At 41.6% G+C, this 21,162-nt stretch overlaps 1 protein-coding gene across 1 annotated transcript in view; it reads left to right on the top strand.

The window, feature by feature from the left end:
- The window catches only part of LOC137651218 (von Willebrand factor A domain-containing protein 5A-like), a 339,908-nt gene that overhangs the window by 271,441 nt on the left and 47,305 nt on the right, over positions 1 to 21,162 (top strand). The window lies entirely within an intron of this gene.

Genomic DNA, 21,162 nt, shown 5'->3' with positions numbered 1-21,162 from the left:
TTTCCACATAGACATAGAAAATGAAAAGATTAGAGTTCAACCTTTTAAGCAGAAGCCACTGCAATATTATAATTGCTTTAAATTTGGGCATTCTTCCAAAGTTTGCAAGAATGACAAAATTTGTAATACTTGCTCCAGTATTTACCATGGGGAATGTACACTTGAGGTAAGGTGCTTAAACTGCAACTTTAATCATAAATCTAATAATAGGAGCTAACAGTTTTATAAGTGAGAAGAGACTGCCCTCAATAATTCATTTATTGAACATGTAATCGTGGGGCATGCCAAGAGATTATTAAATAAATCTAATACCTATGCAAAGACATTAAAAACAGGAAAAAAAGTTCCTCGGGAATCATCTCACCCACCTACTACTGTTGGTAGTTCTCGAAAAAGGAATTCACCTTCTATTGATAAAGTGCTGCATAATAAGACAAGAATATCTTCTCCTAAAGATTTATCATTGAGTATCAACCAAAAGACATTGCCCACCACTATCAAACCTTTGTCCCCCATTACAAAGGATAGTACTAACCTCTCCCAGGCCATATTCTTGCCTGATTTAATGGAAATTCCACCTGAAACCAAGTTATGAGGTGTACCTGTGGTGGGGAAGGTACAAAAACCTGGTAACTCACAACCTATTAATCGTAAAAAAGAGAGACCTCCATCTCTCTCACCCCCTTCCATAAGAAATATTAGAGTTATGACATCAAATAAATATGATGTTTTGTCTGTTGGTGTTTCCGGTCAACCAGAAGACAATTTAAATAAATCAGAAATTCAAGTTGAGGTCCACCATCCACCTCAACAAATAAGATCAGAAGGATACCAAAAAAAAATTAAACGTAAAACCCAACATAACAAGACGATCTCTGAAGAAACCTACAGGAAATAATGTTAGATTAAAAACTGCTAATGGGAAGACCTCATCCAAGATGTCTTCCAAAAATAATCCATAGTTTTCTCCTTCATTTTGCAATGGAACTGTCAGGGTTTAAGGGCGAAATTTGAAGAACTTAAGCTCCTAATTCATGAACATTCCCCCATAGTTGTATGTCTACAGGAAAGTATGCTTGATACTAACACTTCTAGTCCTCGAGAGTAAGTTAGCTATAGAACACCATATAATCATCAAGCCATGGCGGAAGTCTCATGTACGTTCGTCGAGATGTTCCCCAAATACCTATGTCTATACATACAACCCTGCAGGCAGTGGTTGTACAAATTGATATAGGGAGAAAATATACAATATGCTCTCTGTACTTACCTCCAAATGATAATATTTTATATGATGATTTAGCAGAGGTCATTCAACAACTCCCTAAACCATTTCTCTTACTGGGAGATATGAATGGTAGACATCCTTTATTGGGTGATGTTTTGGCAAACACAAGGGGCAATATTATCTCATCAATTGTGAAGAATGAGGATGTGGGACTCCTTAATACAAGAGAGCCCATGCACTTCCATGTTCAGACAGGTACCTTGTCATGCATGGACCTTTCATTTGCAAGCTCTAAGTGCCTTCTTGATTTTGATTGGAGGGCATTAGATGATTGGCATACTAGTGATCAAGCACCAATCATTTTAAACACCAACAAGGGTCTGCCTTTGCAAAGATCGTCACGATGGAATCTTGACAAGGCAGACTGGGTTAAATTTTGTGAGCTACGTGAAATCGAAGGGAGAGCAGAACAGTTTGAAAGTATTGATGATGCCATAGACCTACTGAATGGAACTCTCCATACAGCAGGAATCAATTCGATTCTCAAAACCACAGGATTATTCAAAAGACGACCAGTCCCGTGGTGGTCTTCAGAATTAACAGCCTTGCACAGAGCCACCAGAAAATCTCTGACTAGATTGCGTAGATGCCGTACAGATGAAAATTTGATAACATACAAAATGTGTAGAGCACAGTTCCATCGTGCCATGAAAGAAGCTAGACGCCAATCTTGGGTGGCTTTTGTTTCCTCCATTAATAGTAGAACACCACCATCTGCTGTATGGAGGAAAGTAAAAAAGATTGCAGGCAAATTCACCCCAAACCCACCACCAGTGTTGAAAGTGAATGGTCAGTATGTGACTGAAGGAAATGAAGTTAGCAATGCCCTGGCTGACCATTTTTCAAATGTATCGTGCAAGAGTGTAACAGCTCCTGGTCACCAGTACAGGAGCATTGAAGAAAAGAAAATTTTTAATTTTGCAACAGGAAGGGAAGAATCATATAATTCTCCTTTCACTGAAAGAGAATATGATTCGGCACTTTCCACTTGTAACGATACAGCCCCTGGACCCGATGGAATTCCATATGCAATGGTGAAACATGTACATTTTAATACAAAGTTATTTATTTTAAGCATTATTAATAGAATATGGCATGATCATAGTTATCCAAGTGTTTGGGAACTAGCCATTATTTTAGCCTTTTTAAAACCCGGTAAGGAAAATTTTTAGCACAAACTACCGACCTATTGCATTGACATCTTGTTCATGTAAAATTATGGAGAAGATGGTCAATGCAAGGCTGATTTGGTACCTTGAAAAGAAGGGTATTTTATCACCGATTTAATGTGGATTCGGAAAAATGCACTCAACGACCGACGTGTTGATAAGGCTTGAGTCCTCTATTTGTGAAGTGTTTGCTTCCAAACAGCACCATATGACAGTCTTTTTTGACCTTGAAAAGGCATATGATACCACTTGGAGATATGGTATACTTAAAACATTCATGAATTGGGATTGAGAGGAGAGCTGCCACTATTTATTCAGGCATTTCTTTCAAATAGAGTTTTTCAAGTGAGAGTGGGGGAAACTTTATCAGAGAGTAAGTGTCAGGAAGAAGGAGTTTCTCAGGGGAGTGTGCTTAGTGTAACCCTGTTTGCACTAGCAATTGATGGGATATCCTCAGCCATTCCCTGGGATGTTCTCTCAACATTATTTGTGGATGATCTCTCCATATCATTTGCTGGAGCTAGAATGGCAATGGTTGAGAGAAAACTACAACTCTCAATTAACAAAATTATCCTGTGGGCCAATATGAAGGGATTTAAGTTCTCGACAAGTAAAACTACTATTGTACATTTCTGTCGTATCCGGGGAGCACATCCAGACCCGGATATATACATTAAAGGTCAACGGATCCCCTGTGCAGGGGAAGCTAAATTTTTAGGTTTGATACTTGATTGTAGACTTACATGGGTCTTTCACCTAAAAGCGTTAAAAGCTAAATGTGTTGAGGCTCTGAATCTTGTAAAAGTATTGTCCCATACATCATGGGGGGCAGACCGCAATACTATTTTCAAATTATACAAGGCCTTGAATTTTTTCCAAAATTAGTTATGGATGTGAAATATATTCTTCAGCCACCCCAAGCCGGTTAAAAATATTAGATTCAATGCATCATTCTGGTATTAGATTGTCCACAGGAGCATTTAGAACCTCACCTATCCCAAGTCTCCTTGTCGATGCGGGAGAGTTACCTCTAGACCTTTACCGAATGTCTTCCATTATTCGGTATTGGTTTAGATTGCAAAGACTCCCTAACTCTTTAGCCTTTCAGACTGCAAGCCTTGTAAGACACACATCATACTTTGAGTTGCGCCCAAAATCTCCTCAACCTTTTGCCTTTCGGGTGAAACGATTATTAAACAGTCTGGATATATTTAGAAGTAAGGTACTTCCATTCAAGGTATCATCAACGCCTCCATGGAAATTACCAGAGATATCTTTTTGTAAATACTTTATTGGAGTTAAGAAGAATATGACTGACCTAGAAGCCAGGTCTCTTTTTATGGAACATGTTGAAGAACATAGAGGATCGACTTTTATATATACTGATGGCTCCAAATCTAATGCTGGCGTTGGATTTGGAGTACATAGTAATGGTTTTAATTGTAGAGGTGCACTTCCCTTAACAGCTTCCATATTTGCTGCCGAACTTTATGGCATATTAATCGTTATTGAGAAAATAGCTTTGGAGAAGGAGGGTAATTTTACAATTTTTAGTGATGCAAGGAGTGTCCTTCAAGCTTTAGAAGTTTTTAATTCTAGTAACCCTCTAGTTTTAAAGATTTTAGAATGGCTTTTTATTATTGGACAGAGAGGTATAATGGTTAGATTTTGTTGAGTTCCAGCACATGTAGGTGTGTCTGGGAATGAGAAGGCAGATTCACTGGCAAAGAATGCTGCATCTGATTTGCTGCCAAGAAGGTATCCCATTCCGTGTAATGATTTCCTACCTAACATCAAGAAATTGCTTTGCAATAAATGGCAACAGCACTGGGATAGTCTAGATGGCAATAAAATGAGAGAAGTAACAAATGTCATATCTCCTTGGAGGTATAACATGATGCCCCGAAAATGGGAGACTTCTCTTTGTCGTCTCCGTATTGGTCACACTCGGTTGACACACGAGTTTCTGCTGAAGGGCCAACACCAACCATATTGTGATGACTGTTTATTACCTCTAACAGTGAGGCATTTGTTGACCGAATGCCCCAACTATAATAACTTCAGGAATAGATATTTGTTTGAGGGTCGAGGTGAGGGTGGCAGGTTCATCCTTGCCAAGATTCTTGGATATGATGTATCCTACAATGCAAGTGGCATTTTTAGATTTATTTCAGAAGCAGATCTTTTGAAAACTATCTAACTTGTACAATGACATTCAACTTTTATGGTTTTAATTGAATATTCCTCTAATTTTTATATAAAATAAATATCGGCATCAATGACCTTAGATATCAGGATGCCTGAAAACTTTAAATCAATCAATCAATCATTTTCAGGATAAGTTGATCTGTCTTCGGAAAACCGAAAATCTGAGGCAAAAAAACCTATGCAGTTTGGAGATGTCCTAAGTCACCTTTTTGGGCTCAAGCCATGACGTCGTGATGGAAGGTTTCTTTAGTAGCTTCCTAAGGGTATATATGACTACAGTGATATTCCCAGAGAATCATACCAAAGGTTTCACAGAATTCTAACTTCTGGCACGAGTACCCTCAAGATTACTCTCATTGGTATCGTATATAATCGGGACGTATTCTTGACACGCCACATGGCAATCTGCACCCCGAATAGCCTTTACGCTTTGAGGGGGATACGTGGCAGAATAAAAGGGTAGCTGCAATAAAGGTTACCTTGGTTCCCCTACTACTATCGTATCACAACAGTGCCAACTCCCTCTGGCGGTCATTTCCTCTATTTGTAGCGCCTCGCTACGGTGGTGTTCCCTGCTGATCTGACATTTTGATCGTTTTCTAGGAATCTTTATGCTTTTTACGGCTTCTTTCTTCATCCAGAAAGTTGAGTATTTATTCTTTACAATTTATATTTTAGTTCCAACCTCATAATGAAATTAGTGTAATTATTGTGTTTGGTTCTACGCTGGTCACCAGTGTCGCCATAGGCGCCGTCGTTCTTTGGGCATATGTTATTTAGTTAGCAGAACGACATTTCCGTTTTAAATAGTATTAATTATTATTATGAAAGCTATTTAGGCATTTTATATTGTAAAGATATTTATATGCATAATTTTCCCTTTTTTCCGTGTCGATCATATATGTCAGAGTTTTGGTGATTTTAGGTAACCGAGATCTCGCCTTGTCTATTAACCTAACCTAGACAACATATACTTTCAACATTTCCCCGGTTACCCTTGTGTATCGGTTATCATTCATTGGAGATTGATATCTCCTGGAATTATATTAGCAGTTACTAGTCTCGATTAGAGATTTATGGGTAATCTCTCTTCCCTCTGAGAGTAGCCTTAGGCTACAACTCTCTGCGTCGGCCTTGAATTTCGAATTCAGGCATGACTACCCTAAAGTTTTTCTGTCTCATACTTTAACGGCAGACAGCAAGTTTTGGGATTCAATCAGAACCTCAGAGTATTTAGTCTTTTGTCGGCAGTCGGTCGGCGGGGTGATTGCATTCCCCTGCCGGCTGAGCTGCCGGCATAGGAGGCTAGCCCTCCCTAGATTACACCTGAAGTGGTTGCATGTTGCTGCCACCTTCTCCCTGTGGTCTAGTAGACTAGTCCTATGCTCGCAGACCCTAGGCTGTAGAGTCGTATACTCTTCTAGCCTAGGATGACGCCGGAATTGGAACCCTGTTTCTCCCTTGTTGAGAGGAACGGCATGGACTGCCATCCCCTAAACTGTATTAGCACCTCCTAAGCTGGAGAATAGGTAATTCTCCTGCTGCTTGGCGTTGTGCCAGTACTGAAACAGAGTTTCTTCAAGGTGTGTAGGTCCGGCAACATTGTCGGCCCCTCCCATACCTCATACAGGACCCTTCCCCCCCCCTGATCTTTTACGATGGCCGAGCCATTGTCTTTCCTGAGCCGGCGTCCTGCAAGCTTACCATTGCCGGTGGGTTGCCGGAGCCGGCCAGACCCCCTCTTCTCAGATGACGGCTGTCAGCAACTGACGGTTTCCGGCAGCCATGACGGCTGTGGGTGGGAAGTCCCTTTTGTCACCAAGGTTTTCCAGTTCTCCCTTGAACTGCTGGCCACAACTTCTGTAGTCGGCGTTTTGCTCTGGCCAGCAGTAGACCGGCACAGATAGGTACTGACTCAGTCGGTAGCATGCCGACTGTACTCGTGCTGCCGGAGGCTGGCCTACAGTGGTAAGCCAGCAATAGTACTGTGGCTAGATGGAAGCCTGAATGTTACATTCTCCCCTTCCATTTGAACCTTCTTTTTGGAGAAAGGTAGTAAAATTATACTTTTACATCCTTTATTACTGTATACATACACAGTAATAGATAGCCTTCACTCCATGCTTTCTGTCTCTCTCTCTCTTATCTAGCTTGCTAGATGCTCCGGTAAGAGCTTGCTAATCCGGCAACATGCCGGCTGAACTACAGTATAAGTCTATACAGGTAGTCAGTATATTTGCAGTATAGTATATACGGCAGATGGAAAACTAACGTATATATTATACTAGTAGTTATTTCCAATATATTTTGGGTATCCCTGCCCAGATATTTGCTGAACCCAATCCTATATTGATAGAATAATATTTCATCAATATTCTGATTTGAAATCAGTTTCCATTTACCCTACAATATTAATTTTCGTAAAGGGCTGGTGGTGTGACACCTCTAACCCCAAAAGAGGAGAGCCCTTATCCCTGAGTTTCCCTGATCAGGAAACTCCCTGATTTGATATTGTAAGGAAGGTCACAGCAAATAGATTGGTTAGGATACACAAATATATGTCTTTTATCTTTTCTTGGGTACCCTTTTGCGAGCTTCTGCTGGTACCGCTCCTATATCGAAAGAATGGCATTCCTTCAATACTCTGATTGTGAAATCAGTCCTCCTTACCTCACAGTGTTAAGTAAAAAGGGGGACAGTGCTTGTACACTTCCTTACACCTAGGTGTTCGACCCCCTTTTTTACCGGGGAATTCCCCGGTTGGAGGAATTTCCTTATCTTAATACTGAGGGGAGGTAACAGCATTGGTTCGCAGGGGATACACGGGTATGTGTCTCCCACTATCTCTTTTAGCTTTCTGTCCTAAGCTATTTTTGTCAAAAGATGATTTTTGCAAATTGATTATGATTTTTGCAAATTGTTTATCAGTGCAATAATCAATTGAATACTCATTTCTGTTCTCCTTTCCTTACAGGAGGGACACCAGATGTTGCATCGCAGTCTTCTGCAGTTATAAAAGTGAGTATTTTCACGGACATGATATATGCAGGTTCATGCCCCCAGCAATATTATTTCCAAATCCCCAACCCCGTCTGAGACCCTCTGACCTGTGAGTAGACCAGACCTTCTGATCGAAGGTCTCGAAAAAAACCCAAGTTAATAGAATCTGGTATAACACATTTGGGTGAGAGATTTCTAAAATCTCTCCGAAACCATACCTACCTATTTTACAGCTTCCTAAAGGACATCCTGTCCCCTATCCCTCCTGTCTCCACTCCATTTCGAGGAGGGAGGTGAGGATGGCGGTTCCCCCCCCCCCTCTCACTGCCAGTGCATACAAGATGGCAGTTTCAAGCTGTCGAACTACGGTTGGTTTGGTTTCGGAAGTTATCTCAAAAATGCGGTTCAGTTACGAACTTGCAAAAATTCGGAAACTCTACGGGAATTGTACTGAAAATTTCACTTATTCATTGCGATAACTGGCAATTTAGTGTTCCTTTTAAAGGTTTTAAGGTCTTAAAACTCCCCAAACCCCCCAACCTTGCCTCACAAGGATGGTAAGGTAGCAGACACTAACGGCAATAATGAATCTGAGCAAGACTCGAACCCCCGACTGGCAAACACCAGGCAGAGACATTGCAATCAGGCCACACCTCATAGTGATAACAACGACGGCAGTCATTGATTCACTGTCACATCTGACTCCGCCGCAGAGAGCCGGCAGTGTGTGCCCTTGGTCACCACCCAGTCAATAGCTGAGTTGGTATGCCTTCAGTTGGCAGCCGCCGATAACTGGCGTACTGCCGACAGCCCGAGGGGTCGCCAATGGTTCAAAGGCTGCTGACTATGCGTATAGTTTTCACCACTACCCAGTCACATTGAATACTGGCTAGGATGGTGAGACTTCCGTCAGCGACCCGCTGACAGCCGACAAGTCACTGACATGCCGGAGAACTGCTAGCCATATCAGTACTGAAGTACTGTGCCAGTTAACTTACCCCCAAGTACTAGCCTTGACGGTAATATACCAGTTGTATAAGGGTATACAATACCCTGTACATCTGTAGTATAGGACCATATCACAGACAGAAATCGTGGGTACATAACCATACAATAGAATGGTTCTCCAGTACGCTGTACTTCTAAGCACAATCTCTTGCTGAGACCTACCTGATTTGGGGGATCCACTTTCCCCCCTTTTTTCTTACGCTTACTCTTCATCAGCCTCTTTGATTCTCATTATTAATTCCCTGGATGTAGGCGCTGTTTATGCTACTGTATCCTTATGAGCTAGAATCTTCCATCGGGCCCTTCTTAAAAGGGGATGCCCTAGAATCAATAATTAGGAAGGCCGCAGCAGTAGGCTGGAAGGATTCACACGTATGTGTGTCTCCAATTCTTTTCCAGCGTACTTATCCTAAGCTTTATAAGGAATCTTCTATTACAGTGAAACACTGAGAAGCTGATATAGGCAAACGGTCAGGTATGACCTAAAAGGAGGACGGAAGGGTTTCTTAGTTTTCCTTGGGATGTTAAACAGCATCCCACAGTTACAATGACCGTTGTCCCACAGACGGTCAGATATGTACACCTTCTGATCATGCGAAGCAAACAGATGCTTCTGGTAGGAGGGAAGTTCCTCCTGGATCACTGGACCTTCGATCCTTGGGTCCAAGGCCTAACCAAGATGAGACTAGAATGGAAATGGACATACCTCCACCATCCTTTCCTCAACTCTTCTTTTATTCAAATCCCCTTAGAAGAGTATACCTTAGAGCTCTAGAGCATACTAGCGGTGAGGAAAGTAGAGTCCATCGATTTTCAAGTAAGGCTGTTTAGTGTTCTCGTGAAGGACTCAAGAAAACTCTGAGTCATTCTGGACTTGGTGCCACTCAACAAGTTCCAATAAAACAGCAAGTTCAGAATGTTAATCCTTCTGAACATAAGGACCTTATTCAGTGAGGGGTGTCGACAATCGGGCCAGACCTGAAAGATGTCTATCAGCAACTTCCAGTCAGTTACCCCCTCCCCTCCTACCTAGGATCTAAGTTACAGAAGATAACATATATCCTAGACAAGATTCTCGTCGGACTAGATTATGTCCTGGGATCTTCACGGAATTAGCAGACACAGTCAAGCGAAACCAAGCCTAGAAAGAGTTCAGGCAACAATGGCCCAGGACGACAGGCTGGGGTGGGCAGCACCCGAAACGACTGTCTATGAGCATCAAGTCTCGATTCTCTCCAGCTCAGGGGCTTCAATGTTTTTAAAAAAAATAATTGAAACCTGTGGTCGCCCTAACGCTCCTTTCCCTTGGGGATGTAAAAGGAGATTGCAAGGTCTGTCAAGAGACTAATGTAATCAGTCAGGATTCCATGACGCTAACAGGGAGGAGTCTTGTACTCTCTCCAGTTCACGATAATGACAGACCCAGTGCTACGTGCACAGCTGTAAGATGCGTTAAGAGGCTGGAGAAGATACGCATCAAACGCTCGAAGAGATCTAATAGGATCAATGATGGTCATTCCCTCTTCGCTTACCCTACAATGACCAAAGGCCATGGACCCGTAGGCCATTTTAGCCCTGTAATGGGTGGAGAAACTCTCTCCACACAGATCAGACCTCCTTAGGTTGACCTGGGGCATCGAAGCGATAATGAGGCGTCGAAACTATCGAGGATAAGGGAATGCTAGCCATCCCTTCCTTAAGGGAATGGCGCCTATCAGCAGCTCTTTTATATATGATCCGCAAGGTGACAGCGGATGCTCTTCTCGGGTTCAACTCAATAGAGTTGGAATGGTACACGGACACAGACCCATTCCCTCCCAGATGGGAACAAGTCCCCAAGCTGCAGATCGTTCTCGTCATTACGAGCGTCATCAAGATACTATCTCGCTATTTAGCCCCATACGAGGATCCTCTAGTGGAGGTAACAGACATCATGTCTCTAGAATAGAAGTGATGGACTTAGAAATTCCTGTTCAGCTCATCAAATTTCCTCTGGAAGGCCCTCTACATGCTGAGACCCTTCCAGGGAAGAGGGCCTCTGTTGGCTCCCAGGTAGCCCAAGAACACCCCGTTCCCTGTAATGAAGGAACTGAGGCTGAGGCTGGTCCTGGTTATGCACCTAGGATTATCCAGGAGGTTCAGAAGTTTTCTGCCTTCAATTTATCACAGTACACCTGATCCCTTCATTTTATGAATTCCTTGCCGTTAACGGTTAGGAAAAAGACTGGGATCTCAAAAGGAAAAATAGAATTCCTAAAAGAATACCAGACTAGTCAACTAGAAGACAATACGAGTCTTCATGGGAAAAGTAAGTTGCTTTGTAAAGCAAAAGGGTCCGAAAGCAATCTCATGATCTTCTCCCTGTCCTTCTCTGTCCACCCCTATATTCAAGGTCTAGCGGCTAACAGCACGATGGCCTTTGAGGAAGGAGACAGTGTATCCTTGGATACTATGAGAAGTCTAGTTCTTCGGCCTTGTCCCATATAAACCCTTGAGTAAGCACCAAGGGTATGGCCGACTTTGCGAGAGAGGTCACTTGATTGGATCTTTGGATCTATGGACCAATATCTATGTGCAAGTCAGCCCCGACTAGACCTCTTCTATATGCCCTTTAAATGGATCTGACGATTGAAATCTTTAATGAGATTCCGAAAACATGTGCAGGCCTAGGCCTGCAGCGCCACTAAAGCCCATCTCATGGTCTTTGGACAAGGTCTTACATTATGCCTCACCTGTGAACAATGAGGATTGTTCCCTCAAGGATCTAACCTAAAAGGTTATTTTTTCGGTTCGCTATAGCCTCTGGGGCTAGAGTTAGTGAAATAGTGGCCCTATCTGGGGATGAGGGCCACATTAAGTGGGAGAACTGCATCTCTTTCCTGATCTAACCTTTCTCACTAAAGATGACCTATCCACTAAGAGGTGGGGTTCCTGGAGAATCTGCCTTCTGAAGGAAGATGTCTCTCTAGGTCTGCTAGAGCGTCTAAGGTCTATCTTCATAGAACTTCAGACTTCAGGAGAAACAGCTCTTTACAGGAGAAAACTTTGGATCAAACTATCCCTACAACTGAGGGCGAAGCTCACCTACCTTATTCGCGGAGCGGATCCTGACAGTACTCCTGCAGATAAAGATCCGAGAAAAGTTGCTTCATCACTGAACCTTTCAGTGTGTGAACTTCAGCCTCTTCGCTCATTTACTGATCGGAGGTTGTCCAGTGTGTCTTACAGACACTATGCTATGCAATTCTATGGATTGAAGCATTATGTGGTGGCGGCAGGTGCTATTTTGGACCCTGTCATCTAGCTCTGCGATGAACAGTACAGTAATACCTCTACATACGATAGTCCCAACATACGAATTTTCCAACATACGAAGTAAAATTCGACCAAATTTCTGTCTCAACATACAAAGTGTTGCTCCAACATACGACGTAAACAATACGCTTACCCGTGGAATTTTCTCGAAAGCGTGCAGTGTAGTTTGTTGTTGACGCTGCTAGACGGCAGCACATCGTAGGGACGCCAATCGAGCGTCACCTTGATCAGTCCTCTCATCTCGTGCGCATTGTGTGGTTGTCCTCTATTCGCTCAGTTTTAACAGTTTTTTTATCTTGCTTAGTTTTGGTTCAGGAAGTAGTAGCAGTGGTGAGAAAAAGAGGAAGTCTATGCTTTCATTAGAATTAAAGCAGGAAATCATAGAAAAGCATGAGCGAGGTGTACGTGTTAGCGATCTCGCTGAACAATATGGCCGGAATATGTCGACGATCTCGACGATCATAAAACAGAAGTCAGCCATTAAATCAGTGAAACCTTCGAAGGGGATCATGATTATTTCTAAACGTCGTAGCCCTACCCTTGAAGAAATGGAATGACTTTTGTTAATATGGATCAAAGACAAGGAGATTGTTGGCGATACGATCATGTAAACGATCATTTGTGAGAAGGCCAGCGCTATCTACAGTGACTTGAAGGCGGCGCGCTCTCGGGGTGACGCGGGGGAGAGTTCAGCCGATCCTACAACGGAGGAATTCAATGCGTCTCGAGGTTGGTTCGAGAAATTTAGGAAACGGACTGGGATTCATTCAGTTGTTCGTCATGGAGAAGCTTCAAATTCGGACACTAAGTCTGCTAAAGACTTTGTTAAAAAGTTCGAAAGCATCGTGGCGGAGGAAGGTTACGTAGAGCAGCAGGTTTTCAACTGTGATGAAACCGGTCTGTTTTGGAAAAAGATGCCTAGTCGAACGTATATTACCGCCGAAGAGAAGAAAGTGCCTGGACATGAGCCAATGAAGGATCGGTTGACTCTTGCGCTTTGTGCCAACGCCAGCAGGGACTGCAAAATTAAGCCTCTGTTAGTTTACCGTTCCGAAAACCCTAGGGCATTTAAAGCACATAGATTTAATAAAGACCTGCTACATGTTCTATGCCATTCTAATTCTAAGGCTTGGGTTACTAGGCATATCTTTGTGGAATGGGTAAACGTAGTTTTCGGCCCTGCTGTCAAGAAGTATCTTCAGGAAAGGAATTTGCCTTTGAAGTGCTTGCTTTGTTTGGACAATGCACCAGCTCCCCCCCCCCCCCCCCCCGGACTCGAGGATGATATCATCGACGAATACAAATTCATCAAGGTGTTGTATCTTCCACCGAATACCACCCCTATCCTCCAGCCCAAGGACCAGCAAGTCATCTCGAATTTTAAGAAGCTCTACACAAAGCACTTATTTAAGCAGTGCTTTATGTCATGCAAAGCACCAACTTAACTTTGCGTGAATTTTGGAGGAGCCACTTCAATATCGTGCACTGCTTAAAGATCATTGATCAGGCTTGGGAGGGAGTAACTCGTCGGACCGTGAATTCCGATTGGAAGAAGCTTTGGCCTGATGCTGTTGCTCCCAGAGATTTCGAAGGTTTTGGCCCCGAGAATGAACCTGTGCTTGCCGCCGAGGAAGACATCGAAGAGATTGTACCCTTGGGCAAGTCCATGGGTCTGGAGGTAGATGAATCGCTGATCGCTGATTGTCTGTTTGTCCTTTTGCCAATAGGCATCTCTCTGACTGCCTTATGCCTATGACCTCAGACTCTTCTCGTTCTTGTCTTTCGCCAGCCTTACAGCTCTTGTCAGACCAACTCTCTTCGCCACCTGCTCGTCAACAAACTACGGTTTGTGACTCTCCAGCTAGTTACAGCCACACGGTCACTCATCCTTCGATGACCCATCTGCATGCAACCGTTCGCCATTCGACAATGGTTAACCTCTTCCGGACTTCTCCAGCGATTTGCCGTTCACCTTCGGCTCTATGATCGCCAACCTCCCAATCTTTGATTCGATACCCTTATTGACGGCAGATCGCCGCTCGCCAACTGACCAGGCTGCCTCTGACCACTCGTCAGTCACCATCCGTTCACTGTTTGCCAATGGCAAGCCATTCACCGCTCGCTAACGGTTAGCCATTTTCCGCTCCCCTATGGTTCACTGCTCATCTTCTTCCTACCGATTGCCGACAGCTCGCCGGCAGCTCACCGTTCACCGGCAGTTCGCCGCTCGGCAACTCACCAGGAGCTTTCAACTATTCGCCAGTCACCCTCTGCTTGTCGTTCCTGAGAGATCAGAAGGCAAACGACATCAGCTCCTCGGTTCTCGCCATTCGCCATAGCGCCGATCCACTAACCGATCGGCAGACAAATGGCAGTCCCCATCAGCAGCTCGTCGACAGGTGACTACTCACAAGCACCCTCCGAATACACAGCGGCCACGAAAACCAGCTCTTGACCAACGTCAACATCCGCCAGAATGGCACCGTTTTAAGAAACAGCATCACCCCCATCAGAGCGTCCAAGGTGAGGTCATTTGTTTCCTTGCCCACTTCTCCATTAGTTCAGACTGAGTTCTCTCATAGGGAAGAGTCCTTATCCGTCTCTTTCTGGCCTTCGCTCATTTAAGGAAGTCCCGAGAGATTGCATAGTAGTCTTGAAACCCGGGGAGGATTTCATCTTTTCCCTTATGGGTGACCAGCAGAAGGCTGTAACACCTAAGCCTTCGGTGCTAGAGGCCTTCTTCTCTTTGAGTAAAGAGTCTAGGGACTCTTTAAAAAGTCCTCATAGAGGACTACAAAACCTACAGAGGCGGTCAAGCAGTCCACATGTGGCCTCTTCAAGAATGACAAAACAGTACTGCAGTAACGGACAAGGTGTCTAAAAAGCCCTTTCCTGCCAAGGGCAAGAAAAGCCCCAAGTTCTTTTGTGAAAAGAAAATGCAGCTCGTGACCAAACCCCTGACAATCTTTGTGATACGTTTAGGGTATTGCACTCCGTTCACTCATCTCTCCCTCCACTGGTCAGGACCCCAGCGTCAACGAGCTTTTCTGTAAAGGGATCTGCAAAGGACCTGGCCCTTCGGGCTGAAGTCCACACCATATTAGAGAAGGTCAGACAATCGGTAAGACCACAGGACTTCAAGTGCACTCTGGACCTAAAGGACGCATAATTCCAGAACCCAATCCATCCGTCTTTAATGAAGTATCTGCAATTGATTGTAAGAATCAATTTGCAGTCATAGAGACTTGAAGAGAAGAAAAGCAGACAATTAATGATGAATGGTGTGATATTAAGAACATGTATCAGTCAGTCAGTTAATTGCAGTTACAAGGAAAAAAACATGGATATCAAATGATACTTTGGATATTATAAAAAGAAGACAAAGACAGAAATTGATTGTTGAAAGTTTTCGAGGAAGTAATGAAAATCACAAGGTAGAGCATGCTAAGTATTCCAATATTGATGGTGAAGTCAAAAGAAAAGCCAGGAATGACTGGAGAGAATATTTAGACAGGAAAGCAGATGAGGCTGACAAAGCTATGAATTCAGGGAGTGGCTATGGTGTAAGAATTGCACATAGAATTATTAATGAAATATCTAATGGGGCAAAGAAGATGAATTATATGCCCATTAAAAAGAGAGATGGATCTTTTATAACCTCAGAAGATGAAAAACGGCCTGTTGGATGTAACACTTTGGTGAGGTCATGAATAGGAGATATGAAAGGAATAATTTGACTGATACACCTGAAGCTGAGGAAGACCTTGATGTAATTCAAAGCAACCATTTTAAAAACTCAAGAGATGGAAAGCCCCTTGATACTATGGAATAACTGCTGAGATGATATTGGCTGGAAATGAAGTGAAACCCAGAATACTTACAAGATTATTTTGTAGAATGTGGTATGAAGAGGCAAAACCTGATGAATGGGAGTTAGGAGTGTTGGTGACAATGGCAAAAAAAAAGGAGATCCGACTGATTGCAATAATTAGAGGCATCACACTTCTGTCAGTTGTTATGAAAATATATAGTATGCTCATTCTAGAGACTAAGAGAGAGAGGGCTGACACATGAACAGGCAGGATTTAGAAAAGGTAGAAGTTGAATTGACCAAATTTTCACTTTAAGACATGTAGTACAGTAATGTGTAGAATATAGAAATCCACTTTTGATGGCATTTGTGGACTATGAGAAACCCTTAAGTATATTCTCCGGACAATTTTGTGGAGAGTCCTACGTTATTATGGAGTTCCTCTCATTTATGTAAATTTAACTAAGTCTGCCCATGAGCATAGCAAGTGCAAAGTTAATGTTAATGGAGTCCTATCAAATGAATTTCCTATAAACAGTGGAGTACTCCTATGGAATGTGTTGACGCCTATGTTGTTTGTCCTCTTCACGGATTTTGTAATGCAGAAAACAGTTGGAGAAGGTGGAGAAGGTTTGGACTGGATTAGTAACAGGAAATTAGCTTATCTAGAGTATGATGATGACGCTGTTCTTATGAGCAGAACACCACAGGACTTGCAAAGCTTGCTTACCAGAATGCATGAAATATCACATGAGGTTGGGCTAAAGATAAATAGAAGAAAGACAGAGATGATGAGAATGGAATATGCAATGGAAGATAAAATATCATCGGGAGGAGAAAGTATTAATGAGGTGGAATCATTTAAATATTTAGGAACTATGATCTTTAATATAGGATTTTCAGAATTTAAGTTTAATGAAAGATTAAAAAAAGTAAATCAGACAATGTGTAGTTTAAGTAAAATTTGGAAATCAAATCTTCTGAATTTACTTATAGCATTCTGCTTTTCCAACTAGGGTTTTAGCTTGGCAATTAATAATAATAGTGATAATATTATATATATATATATATATATATATATATATATATATATATATATATATATATATATATATATATATATATATATATATATTATATCAGTTGAGTGAGGTTGGTGTTACTATATGGACGTGAGTCATGTTATAACAGTGAAACAATATCCAACATAGTGCCATATGGGGATGAAATCAGGGTGAGGGGTAGATGGAGATGGTTGAGGCATTGTCTTTGCACACCCCAAGAGAGATTAGTTCACATAACTTTTAACGGGGCTCCACAAGGCACTAGAAGAGTTAGAAAACCCAGGCCTACAAGGCTGAAGACGATGAAGTGTGAAGTAGATGATGAATGGAGAATTGTTGAATTAAAAGCTCAAGATAGAGACGACTAGTGAAATCTAACTGAGGCCCTTTGTGTCAATAGGCGCAGGAGGAAATGATGATGATAATCACGATTTATTAAAAACATTTGAATTTGACTTCTGAATTGCACTTGATTTTACATTGATTTTTCTTTGTTTTGGCAAAAATTTCATCAAGCCAAAGAGGGAAAAATCAAAATATCTCGCTAACACATAAAAGAAAATCCGCTACCAGGAGCATAAAGAAGCAAGATATTGGGTAAAAGGATCTTTATTTATGAATAGATTATGATAAATAACATTATTTTGGTATATTAATACCTAAATTAGAATATAGAATTCATAGTAATTATGATTTATTAATGTTGTCTTTGTAAAAATACAAAAAAAAAAAAATTAATATTTGAATGGCCGTCTCTCAAAACTACAGCACGGTATACTTATTTACCTTCAAAGTGTATCTTCTCCCTTAGTTTCAAAGCTATATCATTGAAATTTGGTATATAACTTAGAAAGGCATTATACAACAATTAAATGATGCCCTCCTTTTCAAATTTTTGTTTAATTTTCTTCTTCCTTTTATCCCTTGTTTTATATGGTTTACTCCTTACCATAATGAAAAAACTCTTATCTAGCAAAAAAATTACCTAGATAAAAAAAAATCATCATTTAGTTGGATGTGTACATCAGGTCTATATATGGCAGTGATCACAGGTCTTAATATTAAGTATTAAGGGAGGAGATAGAATTTGAAAAATACCTATTTTCAAGATAAATTGCACTGATGTCACAAAACCAAAGAGTCAGAGGCAGAAATCCTATGTGGTTTGGTGAAGTCCCAATTATTCAATGGTATGAATGTCGAAGTCATGTCCTTAATAAAATGGCATTGGTCGACCAGCTCCCTTAAGGGATGCCTACTTCTAAGTCCCGATCCATCCTCTGTCCTGGAAATATCTGCGAGTAGTCGTAGACAAAAGAATTTACCTGTTCTAGGTCCTCCATTTTGGCCTCTCAATAGTACCCCAGGTCTTCACGAGGATCTTGGAACTGGTATCAGCCTGGGTTCATGCCAACGGGATCTGGCTACCGAGGTATTTGGATGACTGACTCATCCTCCCAGAATCATGAGAGGTCATCTTGGCTCATCGAGAGAAGTTTCTCCAGTTCTTTCAGGATCTGGGAATCCTGATAAAAATAATAATAATAATAATGTTTATTGGACAAAAATATTTACATACAAAGATTTACAAAAAGAAAAAAAGACTCGGTCCAAGCCCATGTGGAGCAGAGCTCTTTGGGCAATGATACAACTAAAATAATATCATCAATTATGTAAAAATAAAAAATAAAGTAAATATGGATATAGATATACAAAATGTACGCATACATATATATAAGTATATATATACAAATAGATACATATAAATGAGATTCTTAGCCTAAAAACAAATGGAAATGTATATTTATATGATAAAGAAGGATGGTATATGAAAGCTGATGGCATATACATTGAAAAAATTAGATATTAAGCAAGAAACTCAGTAAAAGAATTAGTTTTACAAATAAGAATATTCTAAACAATGAAACATACATGTATTGTGGTTAGGTAGGAAAGTATAAATATTTATTAATAAAGCTTAATACCCAGATAACAGGAGATTTGTATATGATTTCTTAAATGATCGAACGCTAAGCAATGCCTTTAGATAAGCGAGCAGAGTATTCCAAAGTTTAAAACTAAACAATTCCTCCTGAACTCCATCTCAATGTCTCGTCTACTGGGGCATGGGTGTCAACATTCTCCAAGGGAAAGTGTTTCCTTTGGAGGACAGGGTGTCTGTTTCAACAAATAGCCTAGAGAATGGTCTTTGATTTCTCAGACAGCAAAGGAATTAATAACTTTGTTGGGTTCTCTAATTATAGACCTGAAAAGAAAACTCAATATACTGCTCACCAATACCAGATCCAGCAGCGGTGTTCGAGGACGCCTTCCAGCATCTCTCGGACGGCCTTGAAGCCTATACTTTTCTGCCTTTCTGCTTGTTAAGAAAGGCTCTCAACAGCATAAGGGATACCCCGAACTTTTTAGTGAAGCTCTCTTTTGACCACATTGGGAATGGAATGTGAAGATACCGAGAGAACTCTCACACCTTCAGCATCTTCTGCAACACTGCCATGTCAGGATATTCCAGAGCAGCTTAGAAACCCTATGTCTTCACGAGTGGAAACTATCCAACACCTTTTCTCTCAGAAAGGGTTTTCTAGAGTGAACTTCAGAACAGATATCTGGATATCTTTGGAAATCCTTGACTGCAGTCTACCAGGCAAAATGGGCTGTCTTTTGTGGTTGGTGTCATTTAAGGGGTATTTCTGAAATTGACACCTCTATACCTGTAATCGCAGATTTTTTATTCTACCTTGGTGGGGGGGAAACTTGGTCCATTTTTGCGGTGAAGGTTATCACTTAGTCTTGAGCCAAATCTTTAGACTTGACGAATTGGACATTTCTTCCTTAGGAAATTTGTATGCTAATACGGAACTTCAAACAGACCGGCCCTCCAGGGGAAGTCAGTCCACCTTCATGGAAGGTCATTAAGGCTCTGAATCCTTCAAAGAGGCACCTTACAAACCTCTGAAGGAAGCATCTGACAGAGGCCTCACTTTAAAGACAGTCTTCCTTCTCGCCTTGGTCTCAGCCAAATGAGTGAGTGAAGTACATGGACTAGCAGCTGATGTCGCCCATTCACAGGGTTAGAGGGAGGTCTCTCTAAGCTTTGTTCTGGATTTGTTGGAAAAACACAAAACCCGGCCTCTTCGGATCCTAGATTTTCATAATTTTTCTCTTTGAGTCTTTTTTTCATTGGTCGAGGATCCTGATTAAGTTCTACTGTGTCCTGTTAGGTCTCTGAGAAGCTATTTGAAACGTATTAGGCCGTTCAGGCCTTGCCAGCAGAACCTCTTCATAAACACAGGAAGGATCAGGAAAAGGGTCTCTAGGAATACCATCTCCTTTTTGCTAAGCAAAGTTGTTTCCAGAGTAATAGACTCTTCCATATCTACAGTATCTCCAGTAAAAGATCATGAAATCAGAGTCCTTGCAGTCTCATTAGGTTTCATAAAGAACTTCTCTGATGCAGGGTCTCAGGGCAGGGGTTTTTTTCGAAGAGACAAACCACCTTTAAAACCCATTACCTCTGGGATGTTACCAACAGGACCTTGGACACATTTACACTAGATCCTGTTGTGGATGCTCAGCAGGTGATTTAGCTTTCTGTGATTGGGTGTCGCCACCCATGGCTCATGAAGTATAGTGGCTGGGACTTGAGCGCTCATCCTTCATAACAATGACTCTCCTATAGGTAAAGAACGAACAATTAGCATGCTTGTAAGAACAAATGACAAATTTTAAAATCAATTTGTATTTTCCCAACTATACAGAGCCGAGTTCTTTGCTCAAACTTGGCCGCCATTACCAACCCCCGATGTAAAGTCCTGATTGCAATCCAATTGAGGTTGTAGTTAGCTGCAGGGCAGGAGGAGGACCGGTTGCCTCCCGGCTACCGGCCAGGTAATTACCAGCCAGTTATTTACACCTCGTTATAAGTTTTAGGTGATGTATCCTGTCCGTCACCGTTATTCCGTTTTTTATAGGTAAAGATCTCAGGTTTGTATAGTTAGGATAAATACAGTTTATTTAAAAGATTTGTCATTTTTAACTTGTGTGCCATTGTAATCACATTACACTTGAAATCATGAGCACTATCTGTCTTAGGATCCATAGCTAATACAGACATACTAAGCAATAATATAAAAAATACAATACTTTTAACAAAATTTGCACACAAACACAAATGCGTGACAAAGAAAAAGGCAAACAGTATTGTTTTTTTTTTTTTTGTGGGGAAGGGGGGTGGGGGAATAAGAACCAGCACCTATTCCTCAAAGAAAGAAAACAAGT

This window comes from Palaemon carinicauda, chromosome 12 (genome assembly GCF_036898095.1).
Source record: "Palaemon carinicauda isolate YSFRI2023 chromosome 12, ASM3689809v2, whole genome shotgun sequence".
In the NCBI taxonomy this organism is placed as follows: domain Eukaryota; kingdom Metazoa; phylum Arthropoda; class Malacostraca; order Decapoda; family Palaemonidae; genus Palaemon; species Palaemon carinicauda.
The sequence above is the reverse complement of the archived record's forward strand: the minus strand, read 5'-3'. Positions and strand labels throughout refer to the sequence as shown.